The sequence below is a fragment of the Lepisosteus platostomus genome, chromosome 5, assembly GCF_059453375.1.
Source record: "Lepisosteus platostomus isolate fLepPlt1 chromosome 5, fLepPlt1.hap1, whole genome shotgun sequence".
Classification (NCBI taxonomy): domain Eukaryota; kingdom Metazoa; phylum Chordata; class Actinopteri; order Semionotiformes; family Lepisosteidae; genus Lepisosteus; species Lepisosteus platostomus.
The window spans coordinates 8242838-8268510 of NC_142615.1; the positions used below are offsets into that span (position 1 = coordinate 8242838).

A 25673-nucleotide genomic window follows, 5' to 3' on the forward strand; every position below is an offset into this window, starting at 1 on the left:
TGCGGTCATGAGACACCCATGGGGTGTCGTTCTGTTCTTGCTAATTGTTTCCTGCCCGTCGCAGGCAGGAGTCCATGCGAGGAAGATGCGCTGGACAGAGCTCAGAGGGCGCAGCTGGGTGGCTTTCCTTCTGAGTGACGTTCCTGCAACACTCTCCCGCTACTCTTGGTGCGCTCATGCCACAACACAGGAAGGCTGGAGCAGGTGGCTGTGGGCTTTGCGCACTGCTGAAATAGCTCAGCTGGGAGAGCGTTAGACTGAAGATCTAAAGGTCCCTGGTTCGATCCCGGGTTTCGGCATTTTGTTTCATCGTGCCCTTTGTTCCTCTCTCCAGCGCCCCCTGCCTAAAGTGACGCGTCCCTTTCTCAGCCCGAAACGCAAGCGAGACACCAGCAGCGGTCCCTGCAGGTTTCCGTAGTGTAGCGGCTATCACGTTCGCCTAACACGCGAAAGGTCCCCGGTCCGAGACCGGGCGGAAACAGCCTCGTTTTGCACGCTCCTGTACTTCACAGAGGTCTTGAGCGACAGCTCATTTGTTCCCAATGTATTTCCGGTGCCTTCGTGCACTCTTGTACCAAACGCACGTTCCTTTTGTACGCGGAGCCGATCATTTGCAATTGGGCTGTGCCGACAGACCAGGACGAGCTCTGTCGGCTCAAAAGCAGCGCAGGACCTGCAAGAACAACAGAAAGATTAGGATCCAGCGGGGGCCTCTTAGTGAGCCCAAGAGCTCATCAAGAATCGGCTCCAGCAACAGGGCTGGGCACATTGTTCCATTCTCCGCCCACTCTCGGTGTAAACAAGTCCCTCCTGGTCTCTGCTTGAAATGCACTTTCCTGCGTTTGCTTTGGTGTAACTGGCTTCCCCTGCATGGGCGAATGTGAAGAAGATCCTTAGTAAGTCATTGAAAAAAACCGAGAAGAGGTCGGAGTGGCCTCTGTCGTTCATCAACGATCCAGTCAGGCAGTACTCCTCTGTAAAGCGCCGTTCGTTCACATCGATTGGCTTTTTTTTTGCCTTCATTCGTGCGAGTAGTAAAAGCAGACGCCCCTATTCTGCCGTGACCCGGATTCGAACCGGGGTTGTTGCGGCCACAACGCAAAGTACTGACCACTATACGATCACAGCGAGTTACCGAGACACACGCGGCAGGGCGGAAAGGGCTGTGCTCTCTTCGTGTGACATAATTCGGAAAAGTCCTGACGTTGCATTTCAACTGAGCCCCAGTATACATCGACCCTTCGACACTCTGAGTGACAACTCTCTTGCGTGTTAGTAGTATAAAGCGACACCTTTCGTCAAACTTTTGACAGGTACCACGCCCCCTTTTCCATCCAATGGTCGTCCGCGGTGTTTGGTTGTCCCGCCCCCCAGCCATCCAATGGCGTGTTGTTATTTGTGCATGTCCCGCCCCCTCAGGAGCCAATGGTGTGGTTCGGAACCCCCACCGGCCGGTCGCCCCGGCGCCTCGGGGTCCCAAAGCCCCCAGCCGGCGCATCCCTGGGTGTGTGCGAGTGTGTATTGGTTCGGAATGGGGAGCATGTCTGCCGCGGGGTTGAGTGTGCTCTATTATAACCCTAGGAAATTGGGCAGTTACGGCGGCGCAGGGGGTCTGTTGCGGGCCGCGAGATCCCGGGGTGTGCGCGGCGCCAGCCGTGGCCGGGTGGTCGAGTGGCTGTCCGGCCAGGCTGCTTATACGCTGCACAAGCCGGCGCGCGTACGTTTTAAGAGAAACAGGACGCTGGTGTCCGAAATGGACTGGCAGTGGCAGGCCGACTTGGTGGACATGAGAGAACACCACGCGTTCAACGACGGTTTCTGTTACATCTTAATGTGTATAGACATGCTGTCTAAATACGCTTGGGCCGTGCCGCTGAAAACCAAGACTGGTGGGGCCGTGACAGGCGCTTTCCGAAATATACTGCAAGAGGGGCGTGCTCCTAAAAAGCTACAAACGGACGAGGGTAAAGAATTTCTTAACAGGACCCTCCAAAATTTTCTCAAACGTGAGAATATTGAACATTTCAATACGGCCAGCGATGTGAAGGCTAGTGTGGTCGAGAGGTTTAACAGAACTATTAAAACAAAAATGTGGAGGTACCCGACACACAAAAACACCTTTCGTTATATCGACGTCCTTTCAGATCTTATTTACGCTTATAACCATAGTTACCACACGACTATTAAACGAACCCCGGCTTCTGTTACGCCCGACAACTCCCTTGAGGTGTGGAGAACGGTCTATGACGCGCACTTTAAGAGAAAACCGTCAAAGTTTTCATTTAATGTGGGTGATCGCGTGCGGGTGTCCAAAATAAAGGGAGTGTTTGAGAAGGGATATGAACAGACCTTCACAGATGAAATTTTCATTGTCAAAGAGCGGTCCGCGGCTCTGAGACCCTATTACAAACTGCAGGACTACGCAGGCGACAATATTAAGGGTTCCTTCTATGCCGAAGAGCTACAGAAGATAAACCCGGATGTTGAGAACGTCTACCGCATCCAAACGATTTTAGCAACCAGGGGTCGTGGCAAAAACAAACAGCTTTTGGTAAAGTGGCGTGGCTGGAGCGATAAATTCAATAGTTGGGTGAAGGCTTCTGAGGTCCGAGACATATAGAGGTGGTGAAAAATGAACCCCAATGGTTTCTATGTGACGCTGGCCAGTAATTCATCCTCAAAGATGTTTCCAAAGAACACTAACGCCTGTTTCACAGAGCATCTGGCAAAGGCGATTGACCTGGACGGGGGCTGGGAAGTGGGCCTGGTCGAACTACACTATCCGAATACACTAAACACTTTTGATGAAGACAAAGTTTTTCTGTTCATCAGCGAGGAGCTCAAGACTATCTGGAGCTGTACCTTACCGAGAGGGTACTACGGCAACATCGAGCAGCTCTTGCATGAAATGAAACGGGCTGCTGAAAAATCCAAGTTATCGGCTGTAAGTCTTAAATACAACCCCATTAGCCGGTCGGTAAGGATTGTTAGTGATAAACGGTTTGTTATGCAGCTGCGTAATCGCCTAGCGCGGATGTTGGGTTTCAATTCGGGTGTAGCGGGTGTAAAATCACCGCACCCCGTCGATATGACTGGCGGATTTAACACCATGTATATATACACCGATATCATAGAACACCAGTTAGTAGGCAACGTCTACGCACCGCTTTTGCGTTGTGTGCCCTTCAGAGGCGTGGATGGTGAATTCGTCACAGTATTGTACGACAAACCCCATTACGTGCAGGTGAGCATCGACCATTTTAACAACATCACTATTGAAATAAAGACGGATCAAAACGAACACGTGTCATTTGCATTTGGAAAGGTCATCGTCAAGCTGCATTTCAGACCTGTGAAAGCGTCAAACATCTAAAAGGATGACGGTCATCAAGAGCTAGGGGATCCTTCTCTGTATACGCACTACTACAAACAACAGGCTGGTTATGGATTACCAGGATTTTCAGGGCTACCGGTTCAGTACGGCGCTGGTATCGGGGGTATTTTCAGAGCGCTATTTAGAAAAGCCGTGCCTTTTCTGAAACGCGGGTTTGAAATAGCTAAGCCGCACATGGCATCGGCAGCTAAAAACATCGCCAAAGACGTGGTCGGCAACGTTACAAGCGCGGTCATGTCTAAGGTGGCTGCACATCAGCAGGAAGGTTCGGGTCTAGCATACATCCGCAGGGGTGTCAGTAGAAAAAGACAGACGTCATCATCCCACCGTCGGGGGCCGCCGAAACCTGATAAAAGAACGGCTAAGCGCAGACAGGCAACTCATAGAAGCTTCAGGTCGACCAAGAAGAGCGTGACACACCGCAATCAACGCGACACGAAACGAGACATATTTTAAACATGGCTTTTGTTCACGGCGGGTCTGCAGAATGCGCCAAGTCGGAGCTGGACATATTTCAATTAGCACCTACCCAAACAAGCGTCGAGAAAAGCTTTTACATAGAAGTTCCACCCCTCACGGCCCTCACGGAAAACGCACCTCTGGAGTTCTACGTCGCAGGCAACGGTGAAGATTATTTAGATTTAAACAACACGCTGCTCTATTTGACCTGTAAAATAACGGAAGCAGACGGTCGGGACATTGATGCGGCAGCCCGTGTGAGCCTGGTGAACTACCCCATCGCTGCCATCTTCAGCCAGGTTGACATCACCGTAGGAGACCGATTGATCAGCCAGAGCAACAACTGCTATCCTTACAGAGCCTTTATAGAGTCGGTCCTGAACTACAGTGAAGAGACGCTGAAGACGCAGTATTCAACAGGTCTCTTTTACAAAGACACAGCCGGGGAACACGAGTCCACAATTTTGGATGGTCCCAATCAGGGGTTCCGAAAAAGAGCATCATACACGGCGCAAAGCCGAAAACTGGAGCTCCTGGGTCACATTCACGCTGACCTGTTTTTTCAGGACAAACTACTTCTGAATGGCGTAGACCTGAAAATAAAACTCACGCGAAACAGAGATGCTTTCTGCTTAATGAACAACGCCGGAGAACACAAACTGAGCGTACTCTCTGCATCTTTGTTTGTGAAAAGAGTCAGAGTGTCACCCGGGGTCAGACTGGGACACGCCGAAGCACTCCTGACGGCCAACGCTAAATACCCCATAGACCGCGTACAGATGAAAGTCTTCAGCCTGCCAGCAGGGAGCCGTGTGTGTAACCAAGAAAACCTCTTTCTCGGGCAGTTACCCAAAGTGGTCATTTTGGGGTTTGTGGACAACGCGGCATTCAGCGGCAGTTTTACCCAAAACCCCTTCAATTTTAAACACTACAACGTTAACTTTCTGGCTCTCTACGCGGACGGGGAACAAATCCCCACTAAACCGCTTCAACCAGACTTCCAGAATGGACATTGCGTCCGTGAATATTTTAATCTGGTGGAAACAGCCGGGAAGCGTCTGAAAGACAAACCAGTTCTGGTGGACCGCGAGGAGTACGCGCGCGGTTACACATTGTTCGCTTTCAACCTCAGCCCCGACGACGAGTGCACAGGACATTATTCACTTATCAAAACGGGTAATCTGAGAGCTGAAATACGCTTCGCGCTCCCGCTACCCACTACAGTTAACATGGTTGTGTACGCGCTGTTCGACAACGTGATAGAGCTGGATATGAGACGTCAAGTCATTTACGACTTCAGCTAAAAAGCACTTGGAGACCACACAACCTGCACATAAAGATGAACACCAAACAGCTGGAAGACATTCTAACCCGAGACCGCTATACCCGAGACAGTTTTCTAGGCGTGTTCCCCAGTGATGCCCTACCGAGCGAGAGACTGGCGCGGCGCCCTCTGAGTTTAATAGTTAATACTCACCCACACGACCGCCCCGGTGAACACTGGCTGGCTATTTACTTACCCGACGACGAGGGCGCAGAATTTTTCGACTCCTACGGATTTTCACCCCAAGCCTTTTTCTTTCCCAAGAACATTAATGATTTCTTAAACAGAAATGCTAACTCCATATTTTACAATAACAGATAATTGCAAGATTCTTTTGCAGTGACCTGCGGTCTACACTGCGTCTTTTTTCTATACCATAGATGTAAAGGTTTATCTTTTAGAAACATTTTAGAACTTTATTCTACGGATGCAATCCAGAATGACCGCATGGTGGAAATGTTTCTGAAAAACCGACGTCGTGTCGTGAGACGGAGACCCCTGTACCCTTTCAAGCCCTTTGAAAATACGAATGTTCAATTATGCGGGTGTTTACGACAATTTAAAACATGTCATAAATGTTAATCGGTCGTCTAAAATAAAAATGAAATCGAACCATTTCGACGTCTGTGTGGTTATTATTTAAAAAGAACACAAAACATGGATGAAAATCAACACAATATTTTTATTATACATTCGCTGTTACAGCGCTCAAGCTTTTTTTAATACATGTTACAGACAAACCATTTTTAAACATATTGCGCACGCTTTTTAATATACATTTCAAGTCATTTAACACAAACACACAGACCCAGAGAAAAAAATGTTACAAAGACAGCCATGTGGGTCTAGGTATTAATGATCGTCTCCTTTCAGCGGTTATCTTAGAGACCGGGTCGACCGTCGACAACTCTACCGGTTGTTTTAAAGTTTTGGCCGACGCGGCACACCCCGGCGGGGCAGCCTTGAATTTTTCAAGTAGCTCTCGGTTACCAGCGTTGGCTAGCAAGGTGCCCGGCACGTTGATTTCAGCCATAGCCTCCATGAACACATCCCAACCTTTTGGCTTCTTACCGCCAGCAACTGCTTGCTGCTGCGTGAGAGCCCTGACAAGATCAATCATGTGAGAGCCCTCAACGGGTGCCCCCTTGTACACAAATTCCCCCTTTTCATTCCAGGCTATTAGTGGTTCATTGCGGGCCATGGTCTTTAACAATATCTCGGCATTTCTCCGGAACCTCTGAGACACGCTGTCCAAAATATACTCAAAGTCAGCCTCGCTCGATGACGGCGGTTGCGCGAACGTACGTGATAGTTCGGTGGGTGCATTTTCCGGTAGTACAACGGTTAATGTCCCCTTTTCGGAAGTCTCCTGGCGTACTAATGTCAAATACCGTTGCAACACCTGGCTGTACAATTTCACTTTTTCATATTCGGCCAGATGCGAGTTCTGCAGAATGTCACGCATTTCATCATCCAGGCGACGGGCGGTTATTTTTCTTACATCGCTTTCGAACCCAGACCGCTCTCGGAGTCGATCGAGCTGTTTCTGAGGTACCAGGTAGATTTTTTCAGCGTGCTCCATTATCGAAGTTGTAGAAGCCCCGTAATCAGTGGTACTGCAATACTCAACAGGGCCCCGATAAAACCACCGGACTGGTTCACCAAGAGTCTCTTTCTTTTAAGAGAAAGACCCTTTCGACTCAAAGTCTTTATAAGCTTACGCTTTCTCTTCAGGGTCCCAAACTGCTTAGCAGATAACGGTATGTTCCCTTTCAAGGTATTCAAGACGATTTCAGCTATGGCCTGTACAAGATCATTTGTAGCCCCGCAGAGAATAGCTTTCCGCTGTTTGGGGGTGGCTTTTACCAGAAAATTTAAGAGAGTCAGGTTTCTCCGAACGCGTGAAGACATGACGACGCCCCGAACGTGTTTTTTCGACTGAGTCGGTGGTTGTGAGATCACCGACTTTTAGATTTTTTAAACACATAAGCCGTGGCTACATCTGGGGGGAAAAGACCTGTTCGCAAGCGATAGTCATCTGGGGTGTCGGCATTTAAATCCACCAACAAGTAACCGAAAGGTTTTTTAGTAGCGTCATCGAACGCTTCCAAAAAAAAAATTGGCTTTACCGGGGTACATCTGCCGGGACAGGGTTGTAATCTGTAGTTTATCTCTAGGGTTTTTAAACAGCACCATGTACTTTGAATTTAACGCGATGGTTCTACTTTTCCGGCCTTGACAAAACACATTTTGGACGATATACATGATGCTGAGGTTTCGGTGGTGTACGTATTTGGTAAAAGCTTTTTCTATCTCATTATTTTCACACGCAGACTCCATCAAATCATCCACTATAATCAAATTTACTCTACCCGGCGGCAGTAGCTGGTCGTCGGAAAACGACGTCGGTAGTCCTTCTATAAACTGAATGTATGGAAATTTCACAAGCAACTCGTCGTATAGAGGTTGCCAGCAGCTGTAACACCAGACTATGTTTTCGGGTTTACGAGTCATAACGGTATCACCGCTCTCCAAGAGCTGTTTTATAAAATAACTTTTACCGCAATTCGAGGGTCCGGACAAAATGCACGAAAAAGGGTGTTTTAACCTGACATCCATCGTGTTAATATCCGTAGGGCAACGATGTCAAATTTTCTTGCAGCACCCGCTTGTCGTACACCACCTTCTGGGTTTTCTTTAAGGTCCGGGTCTCAATGCGCCAATCCTTTTTAACACGCACGATCATCGGCTGTTGAATAGAAATGTGTTTAAATTCCCGGCACTCTGCATAAGGGTTAACGCCATAGTCAAAAACCAAGTCCCGCAGACTCTCAAAGTTAACTTTTTCACAATTGTTCACATTGAGCGTAATGCCTTTTACCTTTAAACAGGCTTTCCCTCCAGACAGTTTGTACCCGTACGACTTGGGTCCTGTTGACACAAACTCGGTGATGTGTTGACCAGCATCGATTTCGCTGGTCAACACACCCAAGTAGTCGCCCAGTTCCGGATTCCACTCACCCTCCCGGCTCACAAAGATAATGGAATCTGTGTCGTGGTACAGACAACGGCCTTGCAAAGCATTTAGCAGATTGTATAACTCCAAGCGGGCACAGGCGGTTGTAAAGCTAGCGATGAAAATGTTAGTGTTTGAATGGCCCGTATAGTGGTGTTTAGTGTGTTTCCACGTAACACAGGCTGTGTTTTCATCGATAAACTCGCAGGCTGACACCTCATGATATGGCGTAAATAAGTACCTGAACAATTCATCGGGGTTTCTCACAATGGTGGTCTGTGGTAAATTGTCTCTTTGCCCATACTTGCCCCACAAACTGTTCAAGGCAATTTTTGAAAGCTGTCTTTTGGCCGGATTCTTTTTAATGTTGCCGGGGTCCAGCCGGACACCCTCTTTTTCATAATATTCGCAGATATATCTTTGTTGTTTCTCGACATCTGTACACCACTCTGGAAACCCCGAAGCTTCCTGCTTCCCTTTCAGATGCAGTTTGATGTAGTCGGTAAAAAGATCGTGTGAGGCCTTTTCGAAATGCCAAATTTCGTAAATTTTACACACTCTATACCCCAGGTCTAAGGCCTTCTGTAATTCGGGGGTGCACCAGACACCAGTCAAGGCGCGATCTTCATCACCGTGCTCACAGGGGGTGGTCTGTTTTGTTTCAGCACACGTACGACACAGCGTGAAAAACAGTTTTTTGTCAATTTTGGTTGGAAGAACTGGAAAGTACAAACGTCTGGGTGGGTAAACTTTCACCTTCGCTAAACCGAAATACCGTTTTAAATCTCCAAAGTTGTTATATATTATTCGGGGATGCCCCAGTGGGTATTTTTTAGTTTTGTTCACAAACGGATACAGACTGGTTAAATCATAGTAATGAATTTTTTCACCGGGCTGCGCTGTGTAATGCAAACAAATAGCATTTGTTCTCCCCGAAAAAGCGAATCGCGCGGTTGCAGAGGCTCTGGTAACTGCGCAGCTGTTAGAAATTTACCCAAGTCTCCATTTTCAACAAGCATGTCTCTGAACTCATGCTCCCACAAAACACGCACGTTAAAACCTCTAATTTTGAGAAAATTAATTTTAACCATCGTCTTTCTGTACAACCAGCCAAAAGTAGTGTTTGTCAGCGGATTAAAATCGTTTTCACAATAACAAACGCTACAACCGTGAAAAAAGCAACCGTTGAACTCAAAGGCTGTCGGCACTCTGTCAATTACAGCATAACCATCCAGAAAATATGGGCCAACCTTGAACTCACAGGCCGTGGTTAACGTGTGTTGGATTTTAACGGGCTCTGTGTGTTCGATGTACATAAGCCACTTTAACTAACCCCCCCCCCCACACACACACACACACACACCGCATGTCTCCAAAACATCTCAAATTATCTCTAATACGTGATTTTAAAACTTTAAGACCAATCCGTTAAAGTATGAAGAACAACACCCCATCATTTGTTGCCTATTAATACCTTAAAGACTTTTACGCTTGCGATGTGTGGAAATTTATCTCAAACTTTCGAAAAAGCTGTCGCGAATGTGTTATTAAAAATAAACTGTGTCTTATTACATTATTTTAAAAACTTTAAGACCAACCCCGTGTGTTTAAAATTTATTTTCTGGGCAAACCCATCATTTGTGTTTGCGTTGTGTGTTAATACTTTTAAAGTTTAAAACTTTTAAACTGATATGTGAATACTTTTCGCTCTCGATAAAACAAGGGGGGGGGGTCATCACAACATTGGTTGTGATGCGTTTTAAAGCATCACAACCAATTGAAAAATGTCTTGTGTTATGTAGGCGTGGTTACACCATTGGCGCATATTCTTAAACGCTCCGGACTGACAGGGTCGCAGCGCGTCCTTGGAGCTGTCAGACACCGCCCCTTGTTAGGAGCTGCGGAGATGGCTTCTTTGTGTGGAGAAACAACGGGGTCTGCTACTCTACAAAGTGAAGAGGTAGGCGGCTAAAATATTTTTTCTGATCGTGGAATTGTTGTATCGGTGCTTAACGTATGTCATTTTAATACTTGGTCTTCTTTTTAGCAAAACCCGACCCCACCCTCTGCACCCTGTGACAGCAGCGGGGGTGTGAGTTCAGCTGGGGTACCAGATGTTGAAGAACTGCCGGATGCTAACGATGATACCACGCTACAAATGGTAAATATTAAGGAAAAACCTTAGCTCAAAAGTTTTTTAAGCCTTTCTTTTCTTTTTCCTTTAATAGAATAAAGAGGATGTGGACGGGTCAATCTTCAGCCTACCGGCACAACTGAATGTTTCGTGTCTATGCTTGTGTGTTCGGCCAAATGTTAATAAAGCTGATGCCCAACCAGGTTTAGCTAACGATGTCCCTAATGAGCCCGATGTTATGTCCCAGATTGTGAAAGCAGTAGTTTATTGCATCTTCAAACACTGTTTAAAGAGGGTCCTTGTTGATGACTGCCCGGCCTGTTTGATTGACCATCCTGGGCAGCGGGGTCACACATGCCTGTCTGTCGGCTACACAGATGGGTTTGAAGATGTGATGTTTGCCGCTTTAGAAATTTATAAGTCTCATAGTTTAGCCTGAATTTTATCGACTGTTCTGTACACCGCCAGGTGTCTGGGTTCGTACACCATTAGAAATGACACTGAGCGGTGCATAAAACAGTTGCTGAAAAATATAATTGAGGACCGCTCCCCATACGAGCATGTACACACCATACTTGAACAGCTGGATGAAAAATTAGTAGATGTGACTTTTGATGCGTTGCAAAAGAAACACTATTCTTATTTTTACAGACGCAAAAAAAAAGATCTATGTAAAATGTGAATACAGATTTCACTCTGTTTTACAGACCCGGGTGTGCCATCGTCCGAAGAGTGAAGAATTTCGAATGTATACGTCTGAATGCTTACTAAGAGTGCTTTACACACTTCTCTCTACAAAGCTTGATATGCAAAACAAAGAGTCGAATGCTAATATCCTTAAATTTGTTAAAGAGATAGATGTGTATGTCAAGAACTTGAGTGAAATTATTGCAGATCTGATTTTTTCAGATCAGAAATGGAAGCCTGGGGTGTAGGGGAAGCCTACAGTGTGTATTCCAAAATACAGTGTGTTTTGCACAGAACCTGTGGTAACACCATCCCGCTGATTACGCAGGCAAATGTTTTTGCTCTGCTAGATCGGATCGCCCAGTGTGGTTCGCATGGCTTTAGACATGGGGAGCGGAAGGGGGTTATGAATGCTTTTTCAGATGCCTCAAAGTTTCTCAGCAATGTTGGGGTGGTGGTTACATGTACCGAACTAATTTTCCGCACCAACATTTAATTGTTGAATGCAAACAGGAGCCGGTAACGCGTGTGTGCTGCGTTGTTTCAGTGTTTAAAACACCTACTGTTGAAATAAATCGGTTCACATTTCACATGGTGTTTGTCCTGCGAGTTCTTTCCGTGAGACTTTACGCAGTCAGTGTGTGTGTGCTTACAACCCTGCTGCTTTTGAGACACGGCTTGTGCAGCGTATAAGCAGCCTGGCCGGACAACCACTCGGCCACCCGGCCGCGGCTGGCGCCGCTCACACCCCGGGATCTCGCAGCTCACACCAGACTCTCCATGCCGCTGTAACTACCCGATTCCCTAGGTTTATAATAGAGCGCACTCAACCCCGCTGCAGACATGGTCCCCTTCCAAACCAATACACACTTTCACACACCTAAAGCGAGGGATGCGCCGTCTTTGGGCTTTGGGACCCTGAGGCTCCGGACCGACTGGCCGGGGGGGAAGGCGGGAGTTCCGACCCTTAACAACACACCATTGGCTCCTGAGGGGGCGGGACATGCACAAATAACAACACGCCATTGGCTGGCAAGGGGGCGGGACAGCCAACCACCGCTGACTCCCATTGGCTGGAAAAGGGGGCGTGGTACCTGTCAAAAGTTTGACGAAAGGTGTCGCTTTATACTACTCAGAACACATGTAAGACTTACACACAGCTTTTAATATGCTATAGTGAATTTGCAGGTATCCTGGGGAGGGAAGAGAACTGATATTAAGGAAATACATATTTAAAGGGGATGTAAGTATTAAATGTGTTTTGTCACATCTGGGTGTTAACTGAATAACTTTTTAGCATTATTTATTGTGTTTTGACTCTATACTTGTGTTTCTCAGGAGACAGCAGAAATATTGATGTTTACATTTATATTCACATATAAATGATATTGACTTAGGTACTCCACTATTTACTTGTAGTTTGACTGGTGTCAAAAGTTGAAAATCTCTGCAAACATCAAGATGTCTAAGGACGTGGAAAGAAACTCAATCACATTTAGAGAAGGTAATGTTTAGATCGGATTAATTCGAAGTGTGTCTCTGGGTGCGTTTGATCTACCAACGTTGTGTTTAACTGAAGGACACCCTGACTGAGTGTGCCATAGAAACTGACATTTTTTGTATTTTTTCTACATTCACAGATTTTTGGCTAAAGTAAAAAAAAAAAAATCATTGTCATTTTCTTGCCAGCTGGCAGTAATTCTTTTGCACTGATAAGAAAGATGAGCATTTTATCTTTCGCAATGTGTGGATTTCTTGAAAAACAAGTTGTGCCAAAAGCGAAATGAAAACTTCATTTAAACATAATGCAGAAGCATATTGTCTGTAACAATAAACTGAGGGTGAAGACAGGAAGTAAGGCACTGCTGGGATTTGAACCCAGGATTTCCTGTTTACTAGATAGACATTTTAACCAACTAAGCCACAGCGCCGGCAAAGCACTGCCCTTTTTCAGCCAGTTGGACACACTGCTCTGTTATATCTTCGTTCGGTGTGCAGTGAGCCTGCTCACTGAGCAAGTTGAGAAAGGATGTGAAATGGCTTTTATCCGCCAATTTCATTACCAGGGAGCTTAATATGCTTTTGATTATCTACAGGGTGTCTAGTGCAACACAGGCGATGGACTGCTGGGATTTGGAGCCAGGATTTCCCGTTAACTAGACAGGTGCTTTAACCAACTAAGCCACGGCGCCGGCAGAATTCTCCTCTTTTACTGCCGCTTGGACACACCGCTCGGAGACACCTGCGTTCAGTAAGCTGAGTCGGCTGGCTGAGCATGTTGCCTCCTTTACATTCGGGCCCCGACACTAAGAGAAACGTACAGAAATGGCTTTTATCGGGCACTTTTCATGTCCAATGCGCTTGACATCTCCCACGGGCGACAGAGTTCGACACTTTTCCTTTCTTTCTTTCTTCTTTCTGTACTCTTTGATGAAAAAAAAGAAACGAGTAATCATGTAAGGGAAAATGTCTTTTTTCATGGAGAAAACGTGCACCAGGAAATGTTGTGTTTAGAAGAAGTGAGTTAACATGAAAAGTGACCTAATTTACCGGAGCAAATGCTCACCTAGCAAGGTCTGCTTTACTACTAGAGAGACGTAGAGTGAAAGACGTGATAATTTCACGCCATTGTGGAACAAAACGCTATTTTCTTTAAATTATAAATCAATTAGAAATTCAGAGCGACACATAAAGGCTTTGTCTGCTTAAAAGTGATGATTTTTAAAAACTGATAAAAATTTGGAAAACATGTTTCTCACGTAGAAATTTAAGATGGGGGTGGGGTATTACTAGTAGTGGCGCTGAACTCACCATGGTGCAATTCATTTATGTGACGGACTAGTGGTTTAATGGATAACGCGTCTGATTTCGGTTTATTAGATTGTCGATTCGACTTCTACCGGGGTTGTGTGATTTAAATCAGGCTCCTCAGAAATAGATGTCCGTTATGTAAATAGACCGCACCTGAAAGCAAACGTTGGGTCTGGTTTCCTTTCTTTCCTGCATGAAATAGCAAATCGTTACAAAAAACACCAGCTAATGTCCAATAGCGTTAGTCATTTAAGCAAACATGAATATACTGTAAGGTCTTGGTACATGGGAGTGGATTTCAACCACAATTAAAAAAGGACAAATTATAATTACAGGCTTCAGACACTTTTTCATACAAAAGTGACCAAACACTCCCTAACTTTCAGGTTTGCTTGAACCTGTAACAAAAAAAGCAGTCTGAAACTTCCATTCTCTGATGTCACTGTCTCTAAAGCCGGACGTGATGTTTCACGGATGTGTAGTATGCCTTTTCTCTTGTCATGTTCATGATGATTCGCTGAATAAGCTCCTGACTTGGTGTTCTGTAGTGCGCTGTTACTTTGTTCGATTACCTATGTGGTGTACAGCTAAAACCCGACTGCGTGGTGTAATTTCCAGGTTCAGCACCAGCAGCACCTGCAAACTCATCAGCTGACCTTGACGTGATTTGAACATGCAACCTTCTGTTCTGTAGTCAGACACGCTACCATTGCGCCACGAGGTCGCTCGCCACAAGTGCTTTTAATTCCCCCAAAGAGAACAATCAGCGTCCCTGAAAAAGATTTTTTTTCATTCTCTCCTGTGTGGAGCGCCGCTCTTCCAACGAGGGTCTCTTCTTCCCCGACCACAGATTATTCTTTCCGCCCGGCTCTCTCACAGAGAGCAGACACACCGTCTCCACTGATGTGTTTACTACATCTATAGATCTGACCCCCTACAGCCCCGATATTCCTGGACAGGATATTTACCACCAGCCTCGTGAACTTCTCATCTTGACCTCTCCCAGGAGGAGCACAATTAACACAGAATCCTCTCTCCATTTAGCAAATAACACAAAACACTGTTTACCTGTCAAGACAGAAAACCGGGCTGCTCCAGGTGAGGCTTGAACTCACAACCGCAGCATGACTCCACTAATCATGTCATTTTACAAAGCCTGAACCTGGAAAGAGATTGGAAGCCGAAAAGTTATGGTGGGCCTACTCTTTCAATTGTTCCGTCAAGTCTTTTATTTGGGAGTACTTTCAATTGATGTTAATCCTTGTCCCGATACACGTTCTGGGCCATGGTGCATCTTGAATAATGTTCTTATAGGCTTCAGTTTGGAAAAGTGCGCTCTTCAGAAGCTACCAAAACCGCTAATGGTTACATAACACTTAATGCAAAAGCAACGTTCGGGTTTGAAAAAAAATATTACTTGCTATGAATACAAACACTGTTACAGGAGGCGTGTTAGGGATATTTTAGCTTAGATCATCAATTCATCTTACATTTCTTCTCCATCTATATCAACAGCGTCATTGCTACTGAGCGCTAAAGGCAGGTCCTGGCAATACAATCTTCTTTAGAAAACATTTTTAAAACTATTTCCACTACCATACGTAAAGTAAAAGATAGCGATTGCACGCAACGAATAAAATCTCTTTTCCAGGGATGTTGTAGTTAGATGCAAATTACAATAGAAAATGTATCAGCTTTAACATTTTCTTTTGGATTCACAGGACAGTCAGCATGAGTCATCAAAGAGCCTGTAGTGGCAAGAAGTTTAAAAGCGCACAAGTGATCTGTCTTTGGTCAAAGGAATTGCTGGAGCAGTAGGATGCAGAGCAATATCTAGCAGCTGTAGACGATGTTTGGGGAAGAGATAATTCTGTTTTCAGCACAGGGAGTGAGAATGAGCTCAGTCCGGCTCCCAGCAGAATCCATTCTGGTTTGGTTACTGTCAGACTGTGCGTCTGAGGCTCTTTGGATCGCAACGTGAAAAAAAAAGAACAAAAAACATTTGCTCACATCTTGTGATTTCCACGAGAGAAAGAGAAGATATCACTTTAAAAAAAATCAAAACTGAAGATTTGGATCCGGGACCTCATACTTGTTAAATGATTAAAATAATAATTATGAAAATATCATGTTGTGTTTCTGCAACATATCGTGCACAGTATGCCATTTTTTTCTAAAAATACAGTAGATTGTACTTAATAAAAATGTACAATTCACCGCTGATATAAACAGATTTGTGCTGTGTTTGCCTTTGTTAGCATTTGTTTAAAAAATAAGTTCACAATACGATAAAAAACACAGAAAGCACAAACGTAATAATATAATGATACAAAATCAATACCAAATCATAAAGCCAATTAAGTACCTATCCTTTGAAAACAGTGACATTTGTATCTACTTTTGAATTACAAATCAGACAGCGTAGTCCCTTAATTCAAAGATCAGATCTTGGCCAAAACAAGACAACCAGATGTTAGCTGAATTCGGAACAAGAGCCACTGCTTCATCGTTTATTGAGCTTTTGATCAACGTCTGAGTGAAAAAGATTCGCTATTTTAACTATTTGATTAAAGTTCACAAAAGCACCTTTCTTCGAGCTGGAGTCGAAACAGCTACTTAAGGATTCCTAACTGTTTCTAATACAGTCAGCCGCGCTACCAACTGAGCTATCGAAGGGATTTAAAGTACTCCTCTCTGGCACATATTACCCTACGTAGTGAAATATTCCGGGTACTTAAATTCCAGTTCGACATCAAGTTTCCAACTCGTTTCCTTAGTCTTGTTTACCTTGAATTTAAGCCACAAACCAGGATTCTACTGTATAATCTTCCGGGGATGTTACAAAATGTTTGATGGGGCATTAATCATTACAGGCGGAAATTCACTCCTTTTTTTTTCTCGATGCATCATATTAAACATTTCATTTGGATCGAGAAGAGGATCACCATGAGAAACAGAACAAACTGTTTGATTCCGGCTTTATTGGGAGCTGTATCACAGCTAATGCATGTAAAGCCTTCAGTATGCGATAGTGAGAGTTCAGTTATGCCAGGGAGTGGGAGTGAAGAGAACTGAAATTTAGTAAATTCATATTTAAATAGAGTGTAAATCATCAAAGTGTTCTGTCACTTAAAACTTATTACAACACTACCAGGAGTGGGGATTGAACCCACGTGGACATTTGTCCATTGGATCTTAAGTCCAACGCCTTAACCACTCGGCCATCCTGGTCTCCAGCTAGGTGCTGTTCAGTTGTTTAACATTTAAATATGATTCAACAATTAAAAAAAATTAAACCAGCGCCCTGTCACAGAAACGTACCCCGGTCACCCGCGCAACAAGCAGGGGTACTCAGCACTATACTAACGAGGAGCACTTGTCCGGAGCTGAGCGTGAGCTCTGTTTACGGTCAGCAGTCATTTCCTCTTTTCCAAAGACATTTTCGCCTGCTCTCAGTAATTAATGTCGGTTTGAAGTCTGTTCCTGTTGTCTCCACTCTTGACAAAGAGCAGCCTTTCGTAGGAGACTCCCTCTCTCAAGAAGTTTGCCATCACCCTGCAAGAGAGAAGAGCCAACCGGGATTAACAGCTTGAAGTTCGAAAAAGATGTTGGCACGCCTGTAGCGTTTACACGAAACCTCTTAGAGTTGTGAGAATACTTGCTTTGTGTATAAAATACATTGTGAATGCTTTCTCAGCCTTTACTTTTTCGTTTTTATGATATTTTTTTACCAAGCATGAATATTCTTTTGTCCATATCTCCGCAATGGAAGCACAGAATGCCTTCAAACCAAATGCATTTTAAAGACCACGCCTTGTGGATATTTCCACAGCCTTTACATCAAACTATCAGTGAGCTAATTATCTTTTTTTAAACCTCCGGTTTTTCATCGATGCGTAATCACGCACGAACTGGAACCCGGGGGACCGCTGTGTGCACACGGTCACAACGCGAGAAATACTGTTCAATACGGCTTCATGCGAAAAACCCGTATATGACCATAGGAAGCAGAACAGCGCAGTCTCCAATTACCCAGACTGTAAGCCCGGGAATAAAGCTTTGTTTGATTTCTGAAACCCTTCCTTTACGTACTGTTTTCATTCAGGTAAGGGTCAACTATATTCACAATACTACTGACAGCAGCAAGATTAAAATATTCTTTACTCAGCGGCTTATTAAAAACAGCTCCCATGATGTTCATACCGACTTTTTACACAGAACACTGACACAGCTTTGTGTTCTGAATCTCTTTTTCTTATGCTTTTATTTAATGTGGCACAATGCACTGGGATAGGGGTATTCTGTTCACAAACCAATAGCATTTAAACCAAAGCACCCACAATGCTGAAAGTAAGTGTTTTGCACACTAAGCAGGTCCTCTGACTTTTCCCAGCTTTGTTTTGGGTTGTGGAACCTTTATTTTTTTATGATTTTCTGAAGAAAACAATACAGGTAATACACTGGGATAGGTGGGTTGACTTCATGGCTCAATAGCATTTCTAATACAACAGCCATACTGCTGAAATCAAGTGTTTTACACACCAGACAGGCCCCCTAACCTTATACAACCTTGCTGTGGCTGGTCAATATAGTTGACCCTTTTTGGAAAGCTTTCTCAGCCCGAAACGCAAGCGAGACACCAGAAGGGGTGTGTGCAGGTTTCCGTAGTGTAGCGTCTATCATGTTTGCCTAACATGTGAAAGGTCCCTGGTTCAGAACCAGGTGGAAACAGCCTCTTTTTGAGTTCACAGAGGTCTTGAGCGACCGGTCATTTGTTTCCAGTGTATTTCTGGTGCCTTCATGCACTCTTGTACCAGGACCTGCAAGAACAACAGAAAGATTAGCATCCAGCGGGGGCTTCTTAGTGAGCCCAAGATCTCATCAAGAATCGGCTCCAGCAACAGGGCTGGGCGCATCGTTCCATTCTCCGACCACTCTCGGTGTAAACAAGTGCCTCCTGGTCTCTGCTTGAAATGCACTTTCCTGCGTTTGCTTTGGTGTAACTGGCTTCCCCTGCATGGGCGAATGTGAAGAAGATCCTTAGTAAGTCATTGAAGAAAACCGAGAAGAGGTCGGAGTGGCCTCTGTCGTTCATCAACGATCCCCTCAGGCAGTACTCCTCTGCAAAGCACCGTTCGTTCACATCGATCGGCTTTTTTTTGCCTTCATTCGTGCAAGTAGTAAAAGCAGACGCCCCTATTCTGCCGTGACCAGGATTCGAACCGGGGATGTTGTGGCCACAACACAAAGTACTGACCACTTTACGATCACGGCGAGTTACCGAGACACACGTGGCAGGGCAGAAAAGGCTGTGCTCTCTTCGTGTGACATAATTCGGAAAAGTCCTGACGTTGCATTTCAACTGAGCCCCAGTATACATCGAACCTTCGACACTCTGAGTGACAACTCTCTTGCGTGTTTTCTCATATTTATGTAGTTTGCTTGCATGATGCCGGGAACAGCGTGGTTGTTCGCTGCCATATGGTCTAGCGGTTAGGGTTCCTTGTTTTCACCCAGGCGGCCCGGGTTTGACTCCCGGTATGAGAACGTGTCAGTTTTGCCTCCTGCTTTCCAAAAGATCAGCACCGTGTACGAAGGAGCCGCATTAAAACCACTCGAACGTGCGAGAAGAGGGGGCGCTTGTTTCCAGCCGAAACTTCTCGCGTGTGAGACAAGCTGATCATCGCTGCAGGAGGTGGGAGGGTTACTCTGGTAGACAGGGCTGACCTTCGGCAATAGGATTTATACTCTCCAAGATGATATTTGCACTTTCTGGAGAGGCGATTTTCTCCACTTCAGTAGCCCGATTTCGTCGATTGCGTGGAGAGGGCTGTAGAATGTGGCGCCGCCTTTCCTGCTCCGTCCATGACAGGCGTGCCGGTCTCTGGAGAGAGAGCACGGTCCATCAGCGCACTCCAATAAAGGCACTGGAAGCAGCTGAATCGCATTGGCGAAGTTCAGCGCTGGGCCGCTGGGTACATCTTACCACCGTTTCCGTAGTGTAGTGTTTATCACGTTTGCCTCACACGTGAAAGGTCCCTGGTTCAAAACCGGGTGGAAACAGACTTCTTTTGTCGTCACGCACAAAAGGGGATTGGGGATTCGCCTAGCGCTGTGATCGAACAGACCCACTCACCTCTTAGTGTGGCAGGATCTGCACAGTGTATGTCGCAGCGCATCCTGCTTTCACTTCAATGCGCGCCCTGATGTACCCCGGTCTCCCGCGTGACAGGTGGGGACAGGTGACAGGTCCTATACTAACGAGGAAGACATCGCTCTCTCCGACCCCCGGCATCGTGAAAAGGTGCACGACCATAGTGCCTTTAGTGTAAATAATGTTCAATCTGAAATTAAAGAATTATTATTCAAATGATTGTTTAGGAATTGTATGCTAGAGCTTAAAAAGTATGTTCCAAGGTGCTAAATTTGTGTAGGTAACAGTTTAAATGCATTTTTCCACTGTTTACAAATCATCAGTATGGTAACCACAGCAACAGGCGCCACGTCACTGTCCACGTCTAGGTGTCTCGCCTTCGTCACAATGAGCGGTGTGACGTCACCGACAGCAACTAATACTAATATTAGTGTCTTCATGTTAATATTAGTGTGAGTGCAATCGGTAGTTTTAATATTAATGATAGTTTTCATGTGAGTATTAATGATGATAGTGCTATTGATTGTTTTAATGCTAGTATTCCTGTTAATATTAGTGATAATTACAGAGATAAGGTTAGATTATTTACACTAGTAGTCATGTTAGTTTTAGTAATAGCATTACTGTTATTATTAGTATTATTAGTGTGGCAGTATTTTGTGTCAGTGTTAGGATGATAGTGTAAGTCTTAGTGATAGTGTTACTGTTGCAATATTAGTGGTATTTGTATTAGTGTTATTTATAGTGTATTTGTAGTTATGAGTGTATGTGTCTGTTTGTGTGTGGTGTTTGTGAGGAGTGTGTGGTGTCCGTCAGTGTGTGAGTGTGTGTTTGTGGATGTGTGTCTATAAGTATTCGTAGTGTCTATGTGTGTGTCTGTGAGTGTGTGTAGTGTCTGTGTGTGAATATTTGGATGTGGGTCTTTCAGTGTGTGATAATGTGTGAGTGTGTGTGCATATATCTGTCAGTGTGTGTGAGTATGTGTATAGGTGGGCTTGGGCTCCACTGCTGTGTCTGACCCATCAACAGGTGTTGAGGTCCAGAGTCACTTGTGAGCGCTTCCTGCTTTCACTTCAATGCGTGTCCTTATGTCGAGTCGTGTGGCGTGCAGAGGCTCTGAAAGCGAGAGCAATGAAAAGGTGCACAGTGCTGTGAAAGAAGACACAGAGAAGTGAAAGGCAGTCCTTTCTCTAAGGAGGTAGAAGAAGAGTGACTCCCCGTCGGGGAATCAAACCCCGGTCTCCCGCGTGACAGGTGGGGATACTCACCACTATACTAACGAGGAAGACATCGCTCTCTCCAACCCCCGGCATCGTGTCCCGACCCACCGTGCTGGAAGCCGACACGTGCTGTGATTCCTTTACGGAGCAGAAATGACAACCGAGGAGCCGAGAGATCATTTCAGCAATTCAGCATTTCGAAAACACAAACGACCAACTCGGAATGACTTGCTTTTGACGCTTTTCAAAGCGTTCTTTGTGCACGACGACTGCGCCGCCTAGCAGATACAAATGGGTTGTACAACTTTGAAGTAGCAAATGGAAGAGGGCTAAGTCCCCTCTCTTTTAGCCCAGGTTCGATCTGTCTCCCAGAATCACCAGGGCACACACACACACTGTCTTGTTTCTCGTACACGTATAGTGTAAAAATTAAGAACCCAGGACGAAGATGTGACACTCGAACAAACTCTTTATTATTTAACCTGTAACTCCGAACCAGTTATCTCCTAAATTCACTATGGCCTGTGACCCTGAGCAACCGTTATTCCCCGCTCAGCCCTCCATCAATCAACATGCAGTTTCACTACTGACGCACACAAATATTACACCTTCTCCAGCTGTTATGAATCCCCTCTCTTCAAAGCCTGGTGTGTTTTTTTTTTGGAGATGTTATATATTTTAGAAAGAGCACTGTGACGTCAGAGACACCAGCCAGAGCGCCGGGATCAGAGAGCGAGACCGCGGGAGGCGCGCGGAGCGCACTGCGGAGAGTTATTGATCACTTATCTATCGACAACCTATTATTTCAACTGAAGAACTGTAGAATTAACGATTAACTTTACCGATTGGTGAGTACTGATTCTTTTCCCATTCTTGACCCTTTCCTATTATTTAGGAATTTAATCCTAGAGCTAGATAATTATATTCCAAGTTGATAAATGTGTTTGAGTAACAGTTGAAATGCATTTTCCATTTGTTTACAAATCATAAGTATGGTAACCACGGCAACACGCGCCACGTCACTATGCCCGGCTAGGGGTCTCGCCTTTGTCACAAAGAGCGGCGTGATGTCACGGACAGCTACTAATACAAGGGACATTTAGCCTCTGACTGTTCAATGCTGCCAAAGTGCAATTTATGTGGCTCGGAAGGACACGTTTTTAAGAACTGCCCTCACGCCTACGCCAATAAACTCAAAATGAGAAAGGATGAGGCAGTGCTTGTTTCAGCCAAACCGGCCCGAAAATCCAAAGCAAACAACAAGTCAAACAAAGAACCCTTGTTGGACAAAGACTCTCAGCCTCCAGCCAGGATCAGTCCTGCTGTGGCTCCGGGGCCGGTGGAAGAGAGATCCACTACGCCCCCACAACCGCAGACTGCACCAGACAAGCACGAGGGTTTGAAAACCCCCGAGAACAGCGAGGACCCCTCCCCACTCCTGCTCCTCAGAACGAGGGCCAGTGTGGGGCCCCCCGGTGGAGCGGGTCCAGCGAGGATACCCAGGATTCAGCGGAGCTGCTTTTCTCAGACTCTGCAAGTGCTAGAGATGTCCTCCTCTCCTCCATCCAGTCCATCACGGAGGATCTGCAACAGCTGGTGGGTGAGGGGGAAGAGGAGACTGGTGCATCGGCTGCACCCCTTTCCCCCAGGAGCTGGACTTGAGGAAAAGGAAAATGACTCTGTTTTCTCCCCGAGCGAGGAGGAAGGAGAGCATGATGATGGGGACAGCTGGAACCCCTCCACCCCTCCCTCTACCCCCTTCCTTGAAATGGACTCCGTGAACGCTTTTACTGCTGCCACCCTGATGAAGGTTCATTCAGAGGATGGCTGGCAGGAAATTGGTAAGAAGAAAAAGAAAAAGAAGTAAATCAAGAGAGATATAAAAGCTTTGCAGATAGGTGGGATAAAGGGCCTTCTGATTGGTCAGGGGACAATAACAACAGAACCTCTGGCTTGGCCATTCTTTTCAAAGGATGGGCATTCAAATTGAAAAGTATTCAGAGGGTCATAGATGGCAGGTTGCTGTGTGTGGATGTGGAATGGGGGACCGTTAACCTGCGTCTAATCACTGTGTATTGTCTTACTGACGTGGGAGGAAGGGTGGAGCTACTCAAGGCACTCTCTACCCTATTGTTATGTAGCACAGATGTGATAGTGGGAGGGGAATTGAATTCTATCTTAGAGCACACAGATAGGCAGTCTAGCTCTCCGATAAAATTGGATTCCAGCTCACTGGCCCTGCAAAACTTAGTTCAAGACTTTAAACTCTCAGACACATATAGATGTATATATCCCACAACAGCAGGATATACACGGTCAGGGAGGAATAGCAGCTCCAGAATTGACTATTGCTTTGTCTCAGAGAGAGTGAAAGTTGTTGGGGTCACTCTTCAGCCTGTCTTCTTCTCAGATCATCAGGCTTTAGGGTGTAGAGTGGAACTCCAAGGCGGGACTCTCTTTGGCCCAGGCCTCTGGAAACTCAACACAAAGCTGCTAGAGAACGAGGGGGTAGTATCCCGCTACAAGGAGAAACTATCACAGTGGCTGTCCTTGCAGTGTCTGTACGGGTCAGTAGGAGAGTGGTGGGAGGAGGTGAAGGTGAGGACAAAGGCCTTTTTCATGGCTGAGGGAAGGAAGGGTGCTGCCAGACGGAGAGGAGTGCTAGCCAGGAAACAGAGGCAGCTGCAGCGTCTCTACACGAGACAGTGGCTTGGATGTGCTCGAGGATATCACCCTTTTAAAAAAGGATGTCCGGAGCATAGCGGAAGAAAGTAGTCGAGGAGTGCTGTTAAGAAGCTGAGTGCAGTTCTTGGAAGAAAATGAGAAGTGTACTCGCTTCTTTTTCAGGAAAGTGGTAGGCTCCAAGTCTGTCATGGAAAGTGTAGTTGATGAGGAGGGAAGAGAGAGTACAGAGCTGAGTGCTATCCTCTCCTGCATCGAGGCCTTCTTGTCACGGACGTCCAAGGGGACTAACCGTGGGGAGCAGGAGGGCGGAAAAAGACCCATATGCATAGCGGCGAGATGGGAAAAAGGCCCGGGCTCAATAGTGCAAAGAGTTCAGGAATGCCGTATAGAAACCTGTGCCCTCAGGGAGCGGACGTGGGGCGCCCTGGTGCTAGGCGGGTCTCAGGAAATCCGAACGTCAGTGCTGAGCGAGGACAGAGTGCAAGACCCTGAAATATTTAGCCCAAGGGAAAGAGAGGGACAGGAAGGACAGCAGACCAGAAACTAGGGACAGGACAGAGAAGGACCGCCCTCTGGCTGCAGAGGGCGTGACACTTCTACTCAAGACTGTACAACTCTACAGAGGTAAAGGATGAAGAAATTCACTTTTTTACCTCAAAGCTAGAAAACGTTTTGAGTGAAGAAGAAAGGGAAGTACTTGAGGGGGATTTGACAGTAGAAGAGCTGAGAGGCTATGGAGAGCTTAAAGAAGGGGAAAACTCCGGGTGCTGACAGGCTCCCTAAAGGGGTGTCTGCTTTTACTACTTGCACGAATGAAGGCAAAAAAAATGCCAATCGATGTGAACGAACGGCGCTTTACAGAGGAGTACTGCCTGACTGGATCGTTGATGAACGACAGAGGCCACTCCGACCTCTTCTGGGTTTTCTTCAATGACTTACTAAGCATCTTCTTCACATTCGACCATGCAGGGGAAGCCAGGTACACCAAAGCAAACGCATGAAAGTGCATTTCAAGCAGAGACCAGGAGGGACTTGTTTACACCGAGAGTGGGCGGAGAATGGAACAATGCGCCCAGCCCTGTTGCTAGAGCCGATTCTTGATGAGATCTTGGGCTCACTAAGAGGCCCCCGCTGGATGCTAATCTTTCTGTTGTTCTTGCAGTTCCTGAGCTGCTTTTGAGCCAATAGAGCTCGTCCTGGTCTGTCGGCAGAGCCCAATTGCAAATGATCGGCTCCGTGTACAGAAGGAACGTGCGTTTGGTACAAGAGTGAATGAAGGCACAGGAAATACATTGGCAACAAATGACCGGTCGCTCAAGACCTCTGTGAAGTACAGGAGCGTGCAAAACGAGGCTGTTTCCGCCCGGTCTCGAACCGGGGACTTTTCGCGTGTTAGGCTAACGTGATAGCCGCTACGCTACAGAAACCTGCAGGGATCACTGCTGGTGTCTCGCTTGCGTTTCGGACTGAGAAAGGGACGCGTCACTTTAGGCAGGTGGCGCTGGAGAGAGGAACAAAGGGCGCGATGAAACAAAATGCCGAAACCCGGGATCGAACCAGGGACCTTTAGATCTTCAGTCTAACGCTCTCCCAACTGAGCTATTTCAGCGGTGCGCAAAGCCCACAGCCACCTGCTCCAGCCTTCCTGTGTTGTGGCATGAGCGCACCAAGAGTAGCGGGAGAGTGTTGCAGGAACGTCACTCAGAAGGAAAGCCACCCAGCTGCGCCCTCTGAGCTCTGTCCAGCGCATCTTCCTCGCATGGACTCCTGCCTGCGACGGGCAGGAAAC

The 25673-nt window shown here is 46.1% G+C and overlaps 4 non-coding genes across 4 annotated transcripts; 1 reads left to right on the forward strand and 3 right to left on the reverse strand.

Moving 5' to 3' along the window:
* The first annotated feature begins 226 nt into the window (after positions 1 to 226).
* On the forward strand, positions 227 to 299 carry trnaf-gaa (transfer RNA phenylalanine (anticodon GAA)). The gene has a single exon. It is a non-coding gene; the product is annotated as a tRNA-Phe (tRNA).
* Positions 300 to 1056: 757 nt separating this feature from the next.
* On the reverse strand, positions 1057 to 1128 carry trnah-gug (transfer RNA histidin (anticodon GUG)). The gene has a single exon. It is a non-coding gene; the product is annotated as a tRNA-His (tRNA).
* Positions 1129 to 16973: 15845 nt separating this feature from the next.
* trnal-uaa (transfer RNA leucine (anticodon UAA)) lies at positions 16974 to 17056 on the reverse strand. Its single transcript has one exon. It is a non-coding gene; the product is annotated as a tRNA-Leu (tRNA).
* An 8364-nt stretch (positions 17057 to 25420) lies between these two features.
* trnaf-gaa (transfer RNA phenylalanine (anticodon GAA)) lies at positions 25421 to 25493 on the reverse strand. Its single transcript has one exon. It is a non-coding gene; the product is annotated as a tRNA-Phe (tRNA).
* Positions 25494 to 25673: the final 180 nt, after the last annotated feature.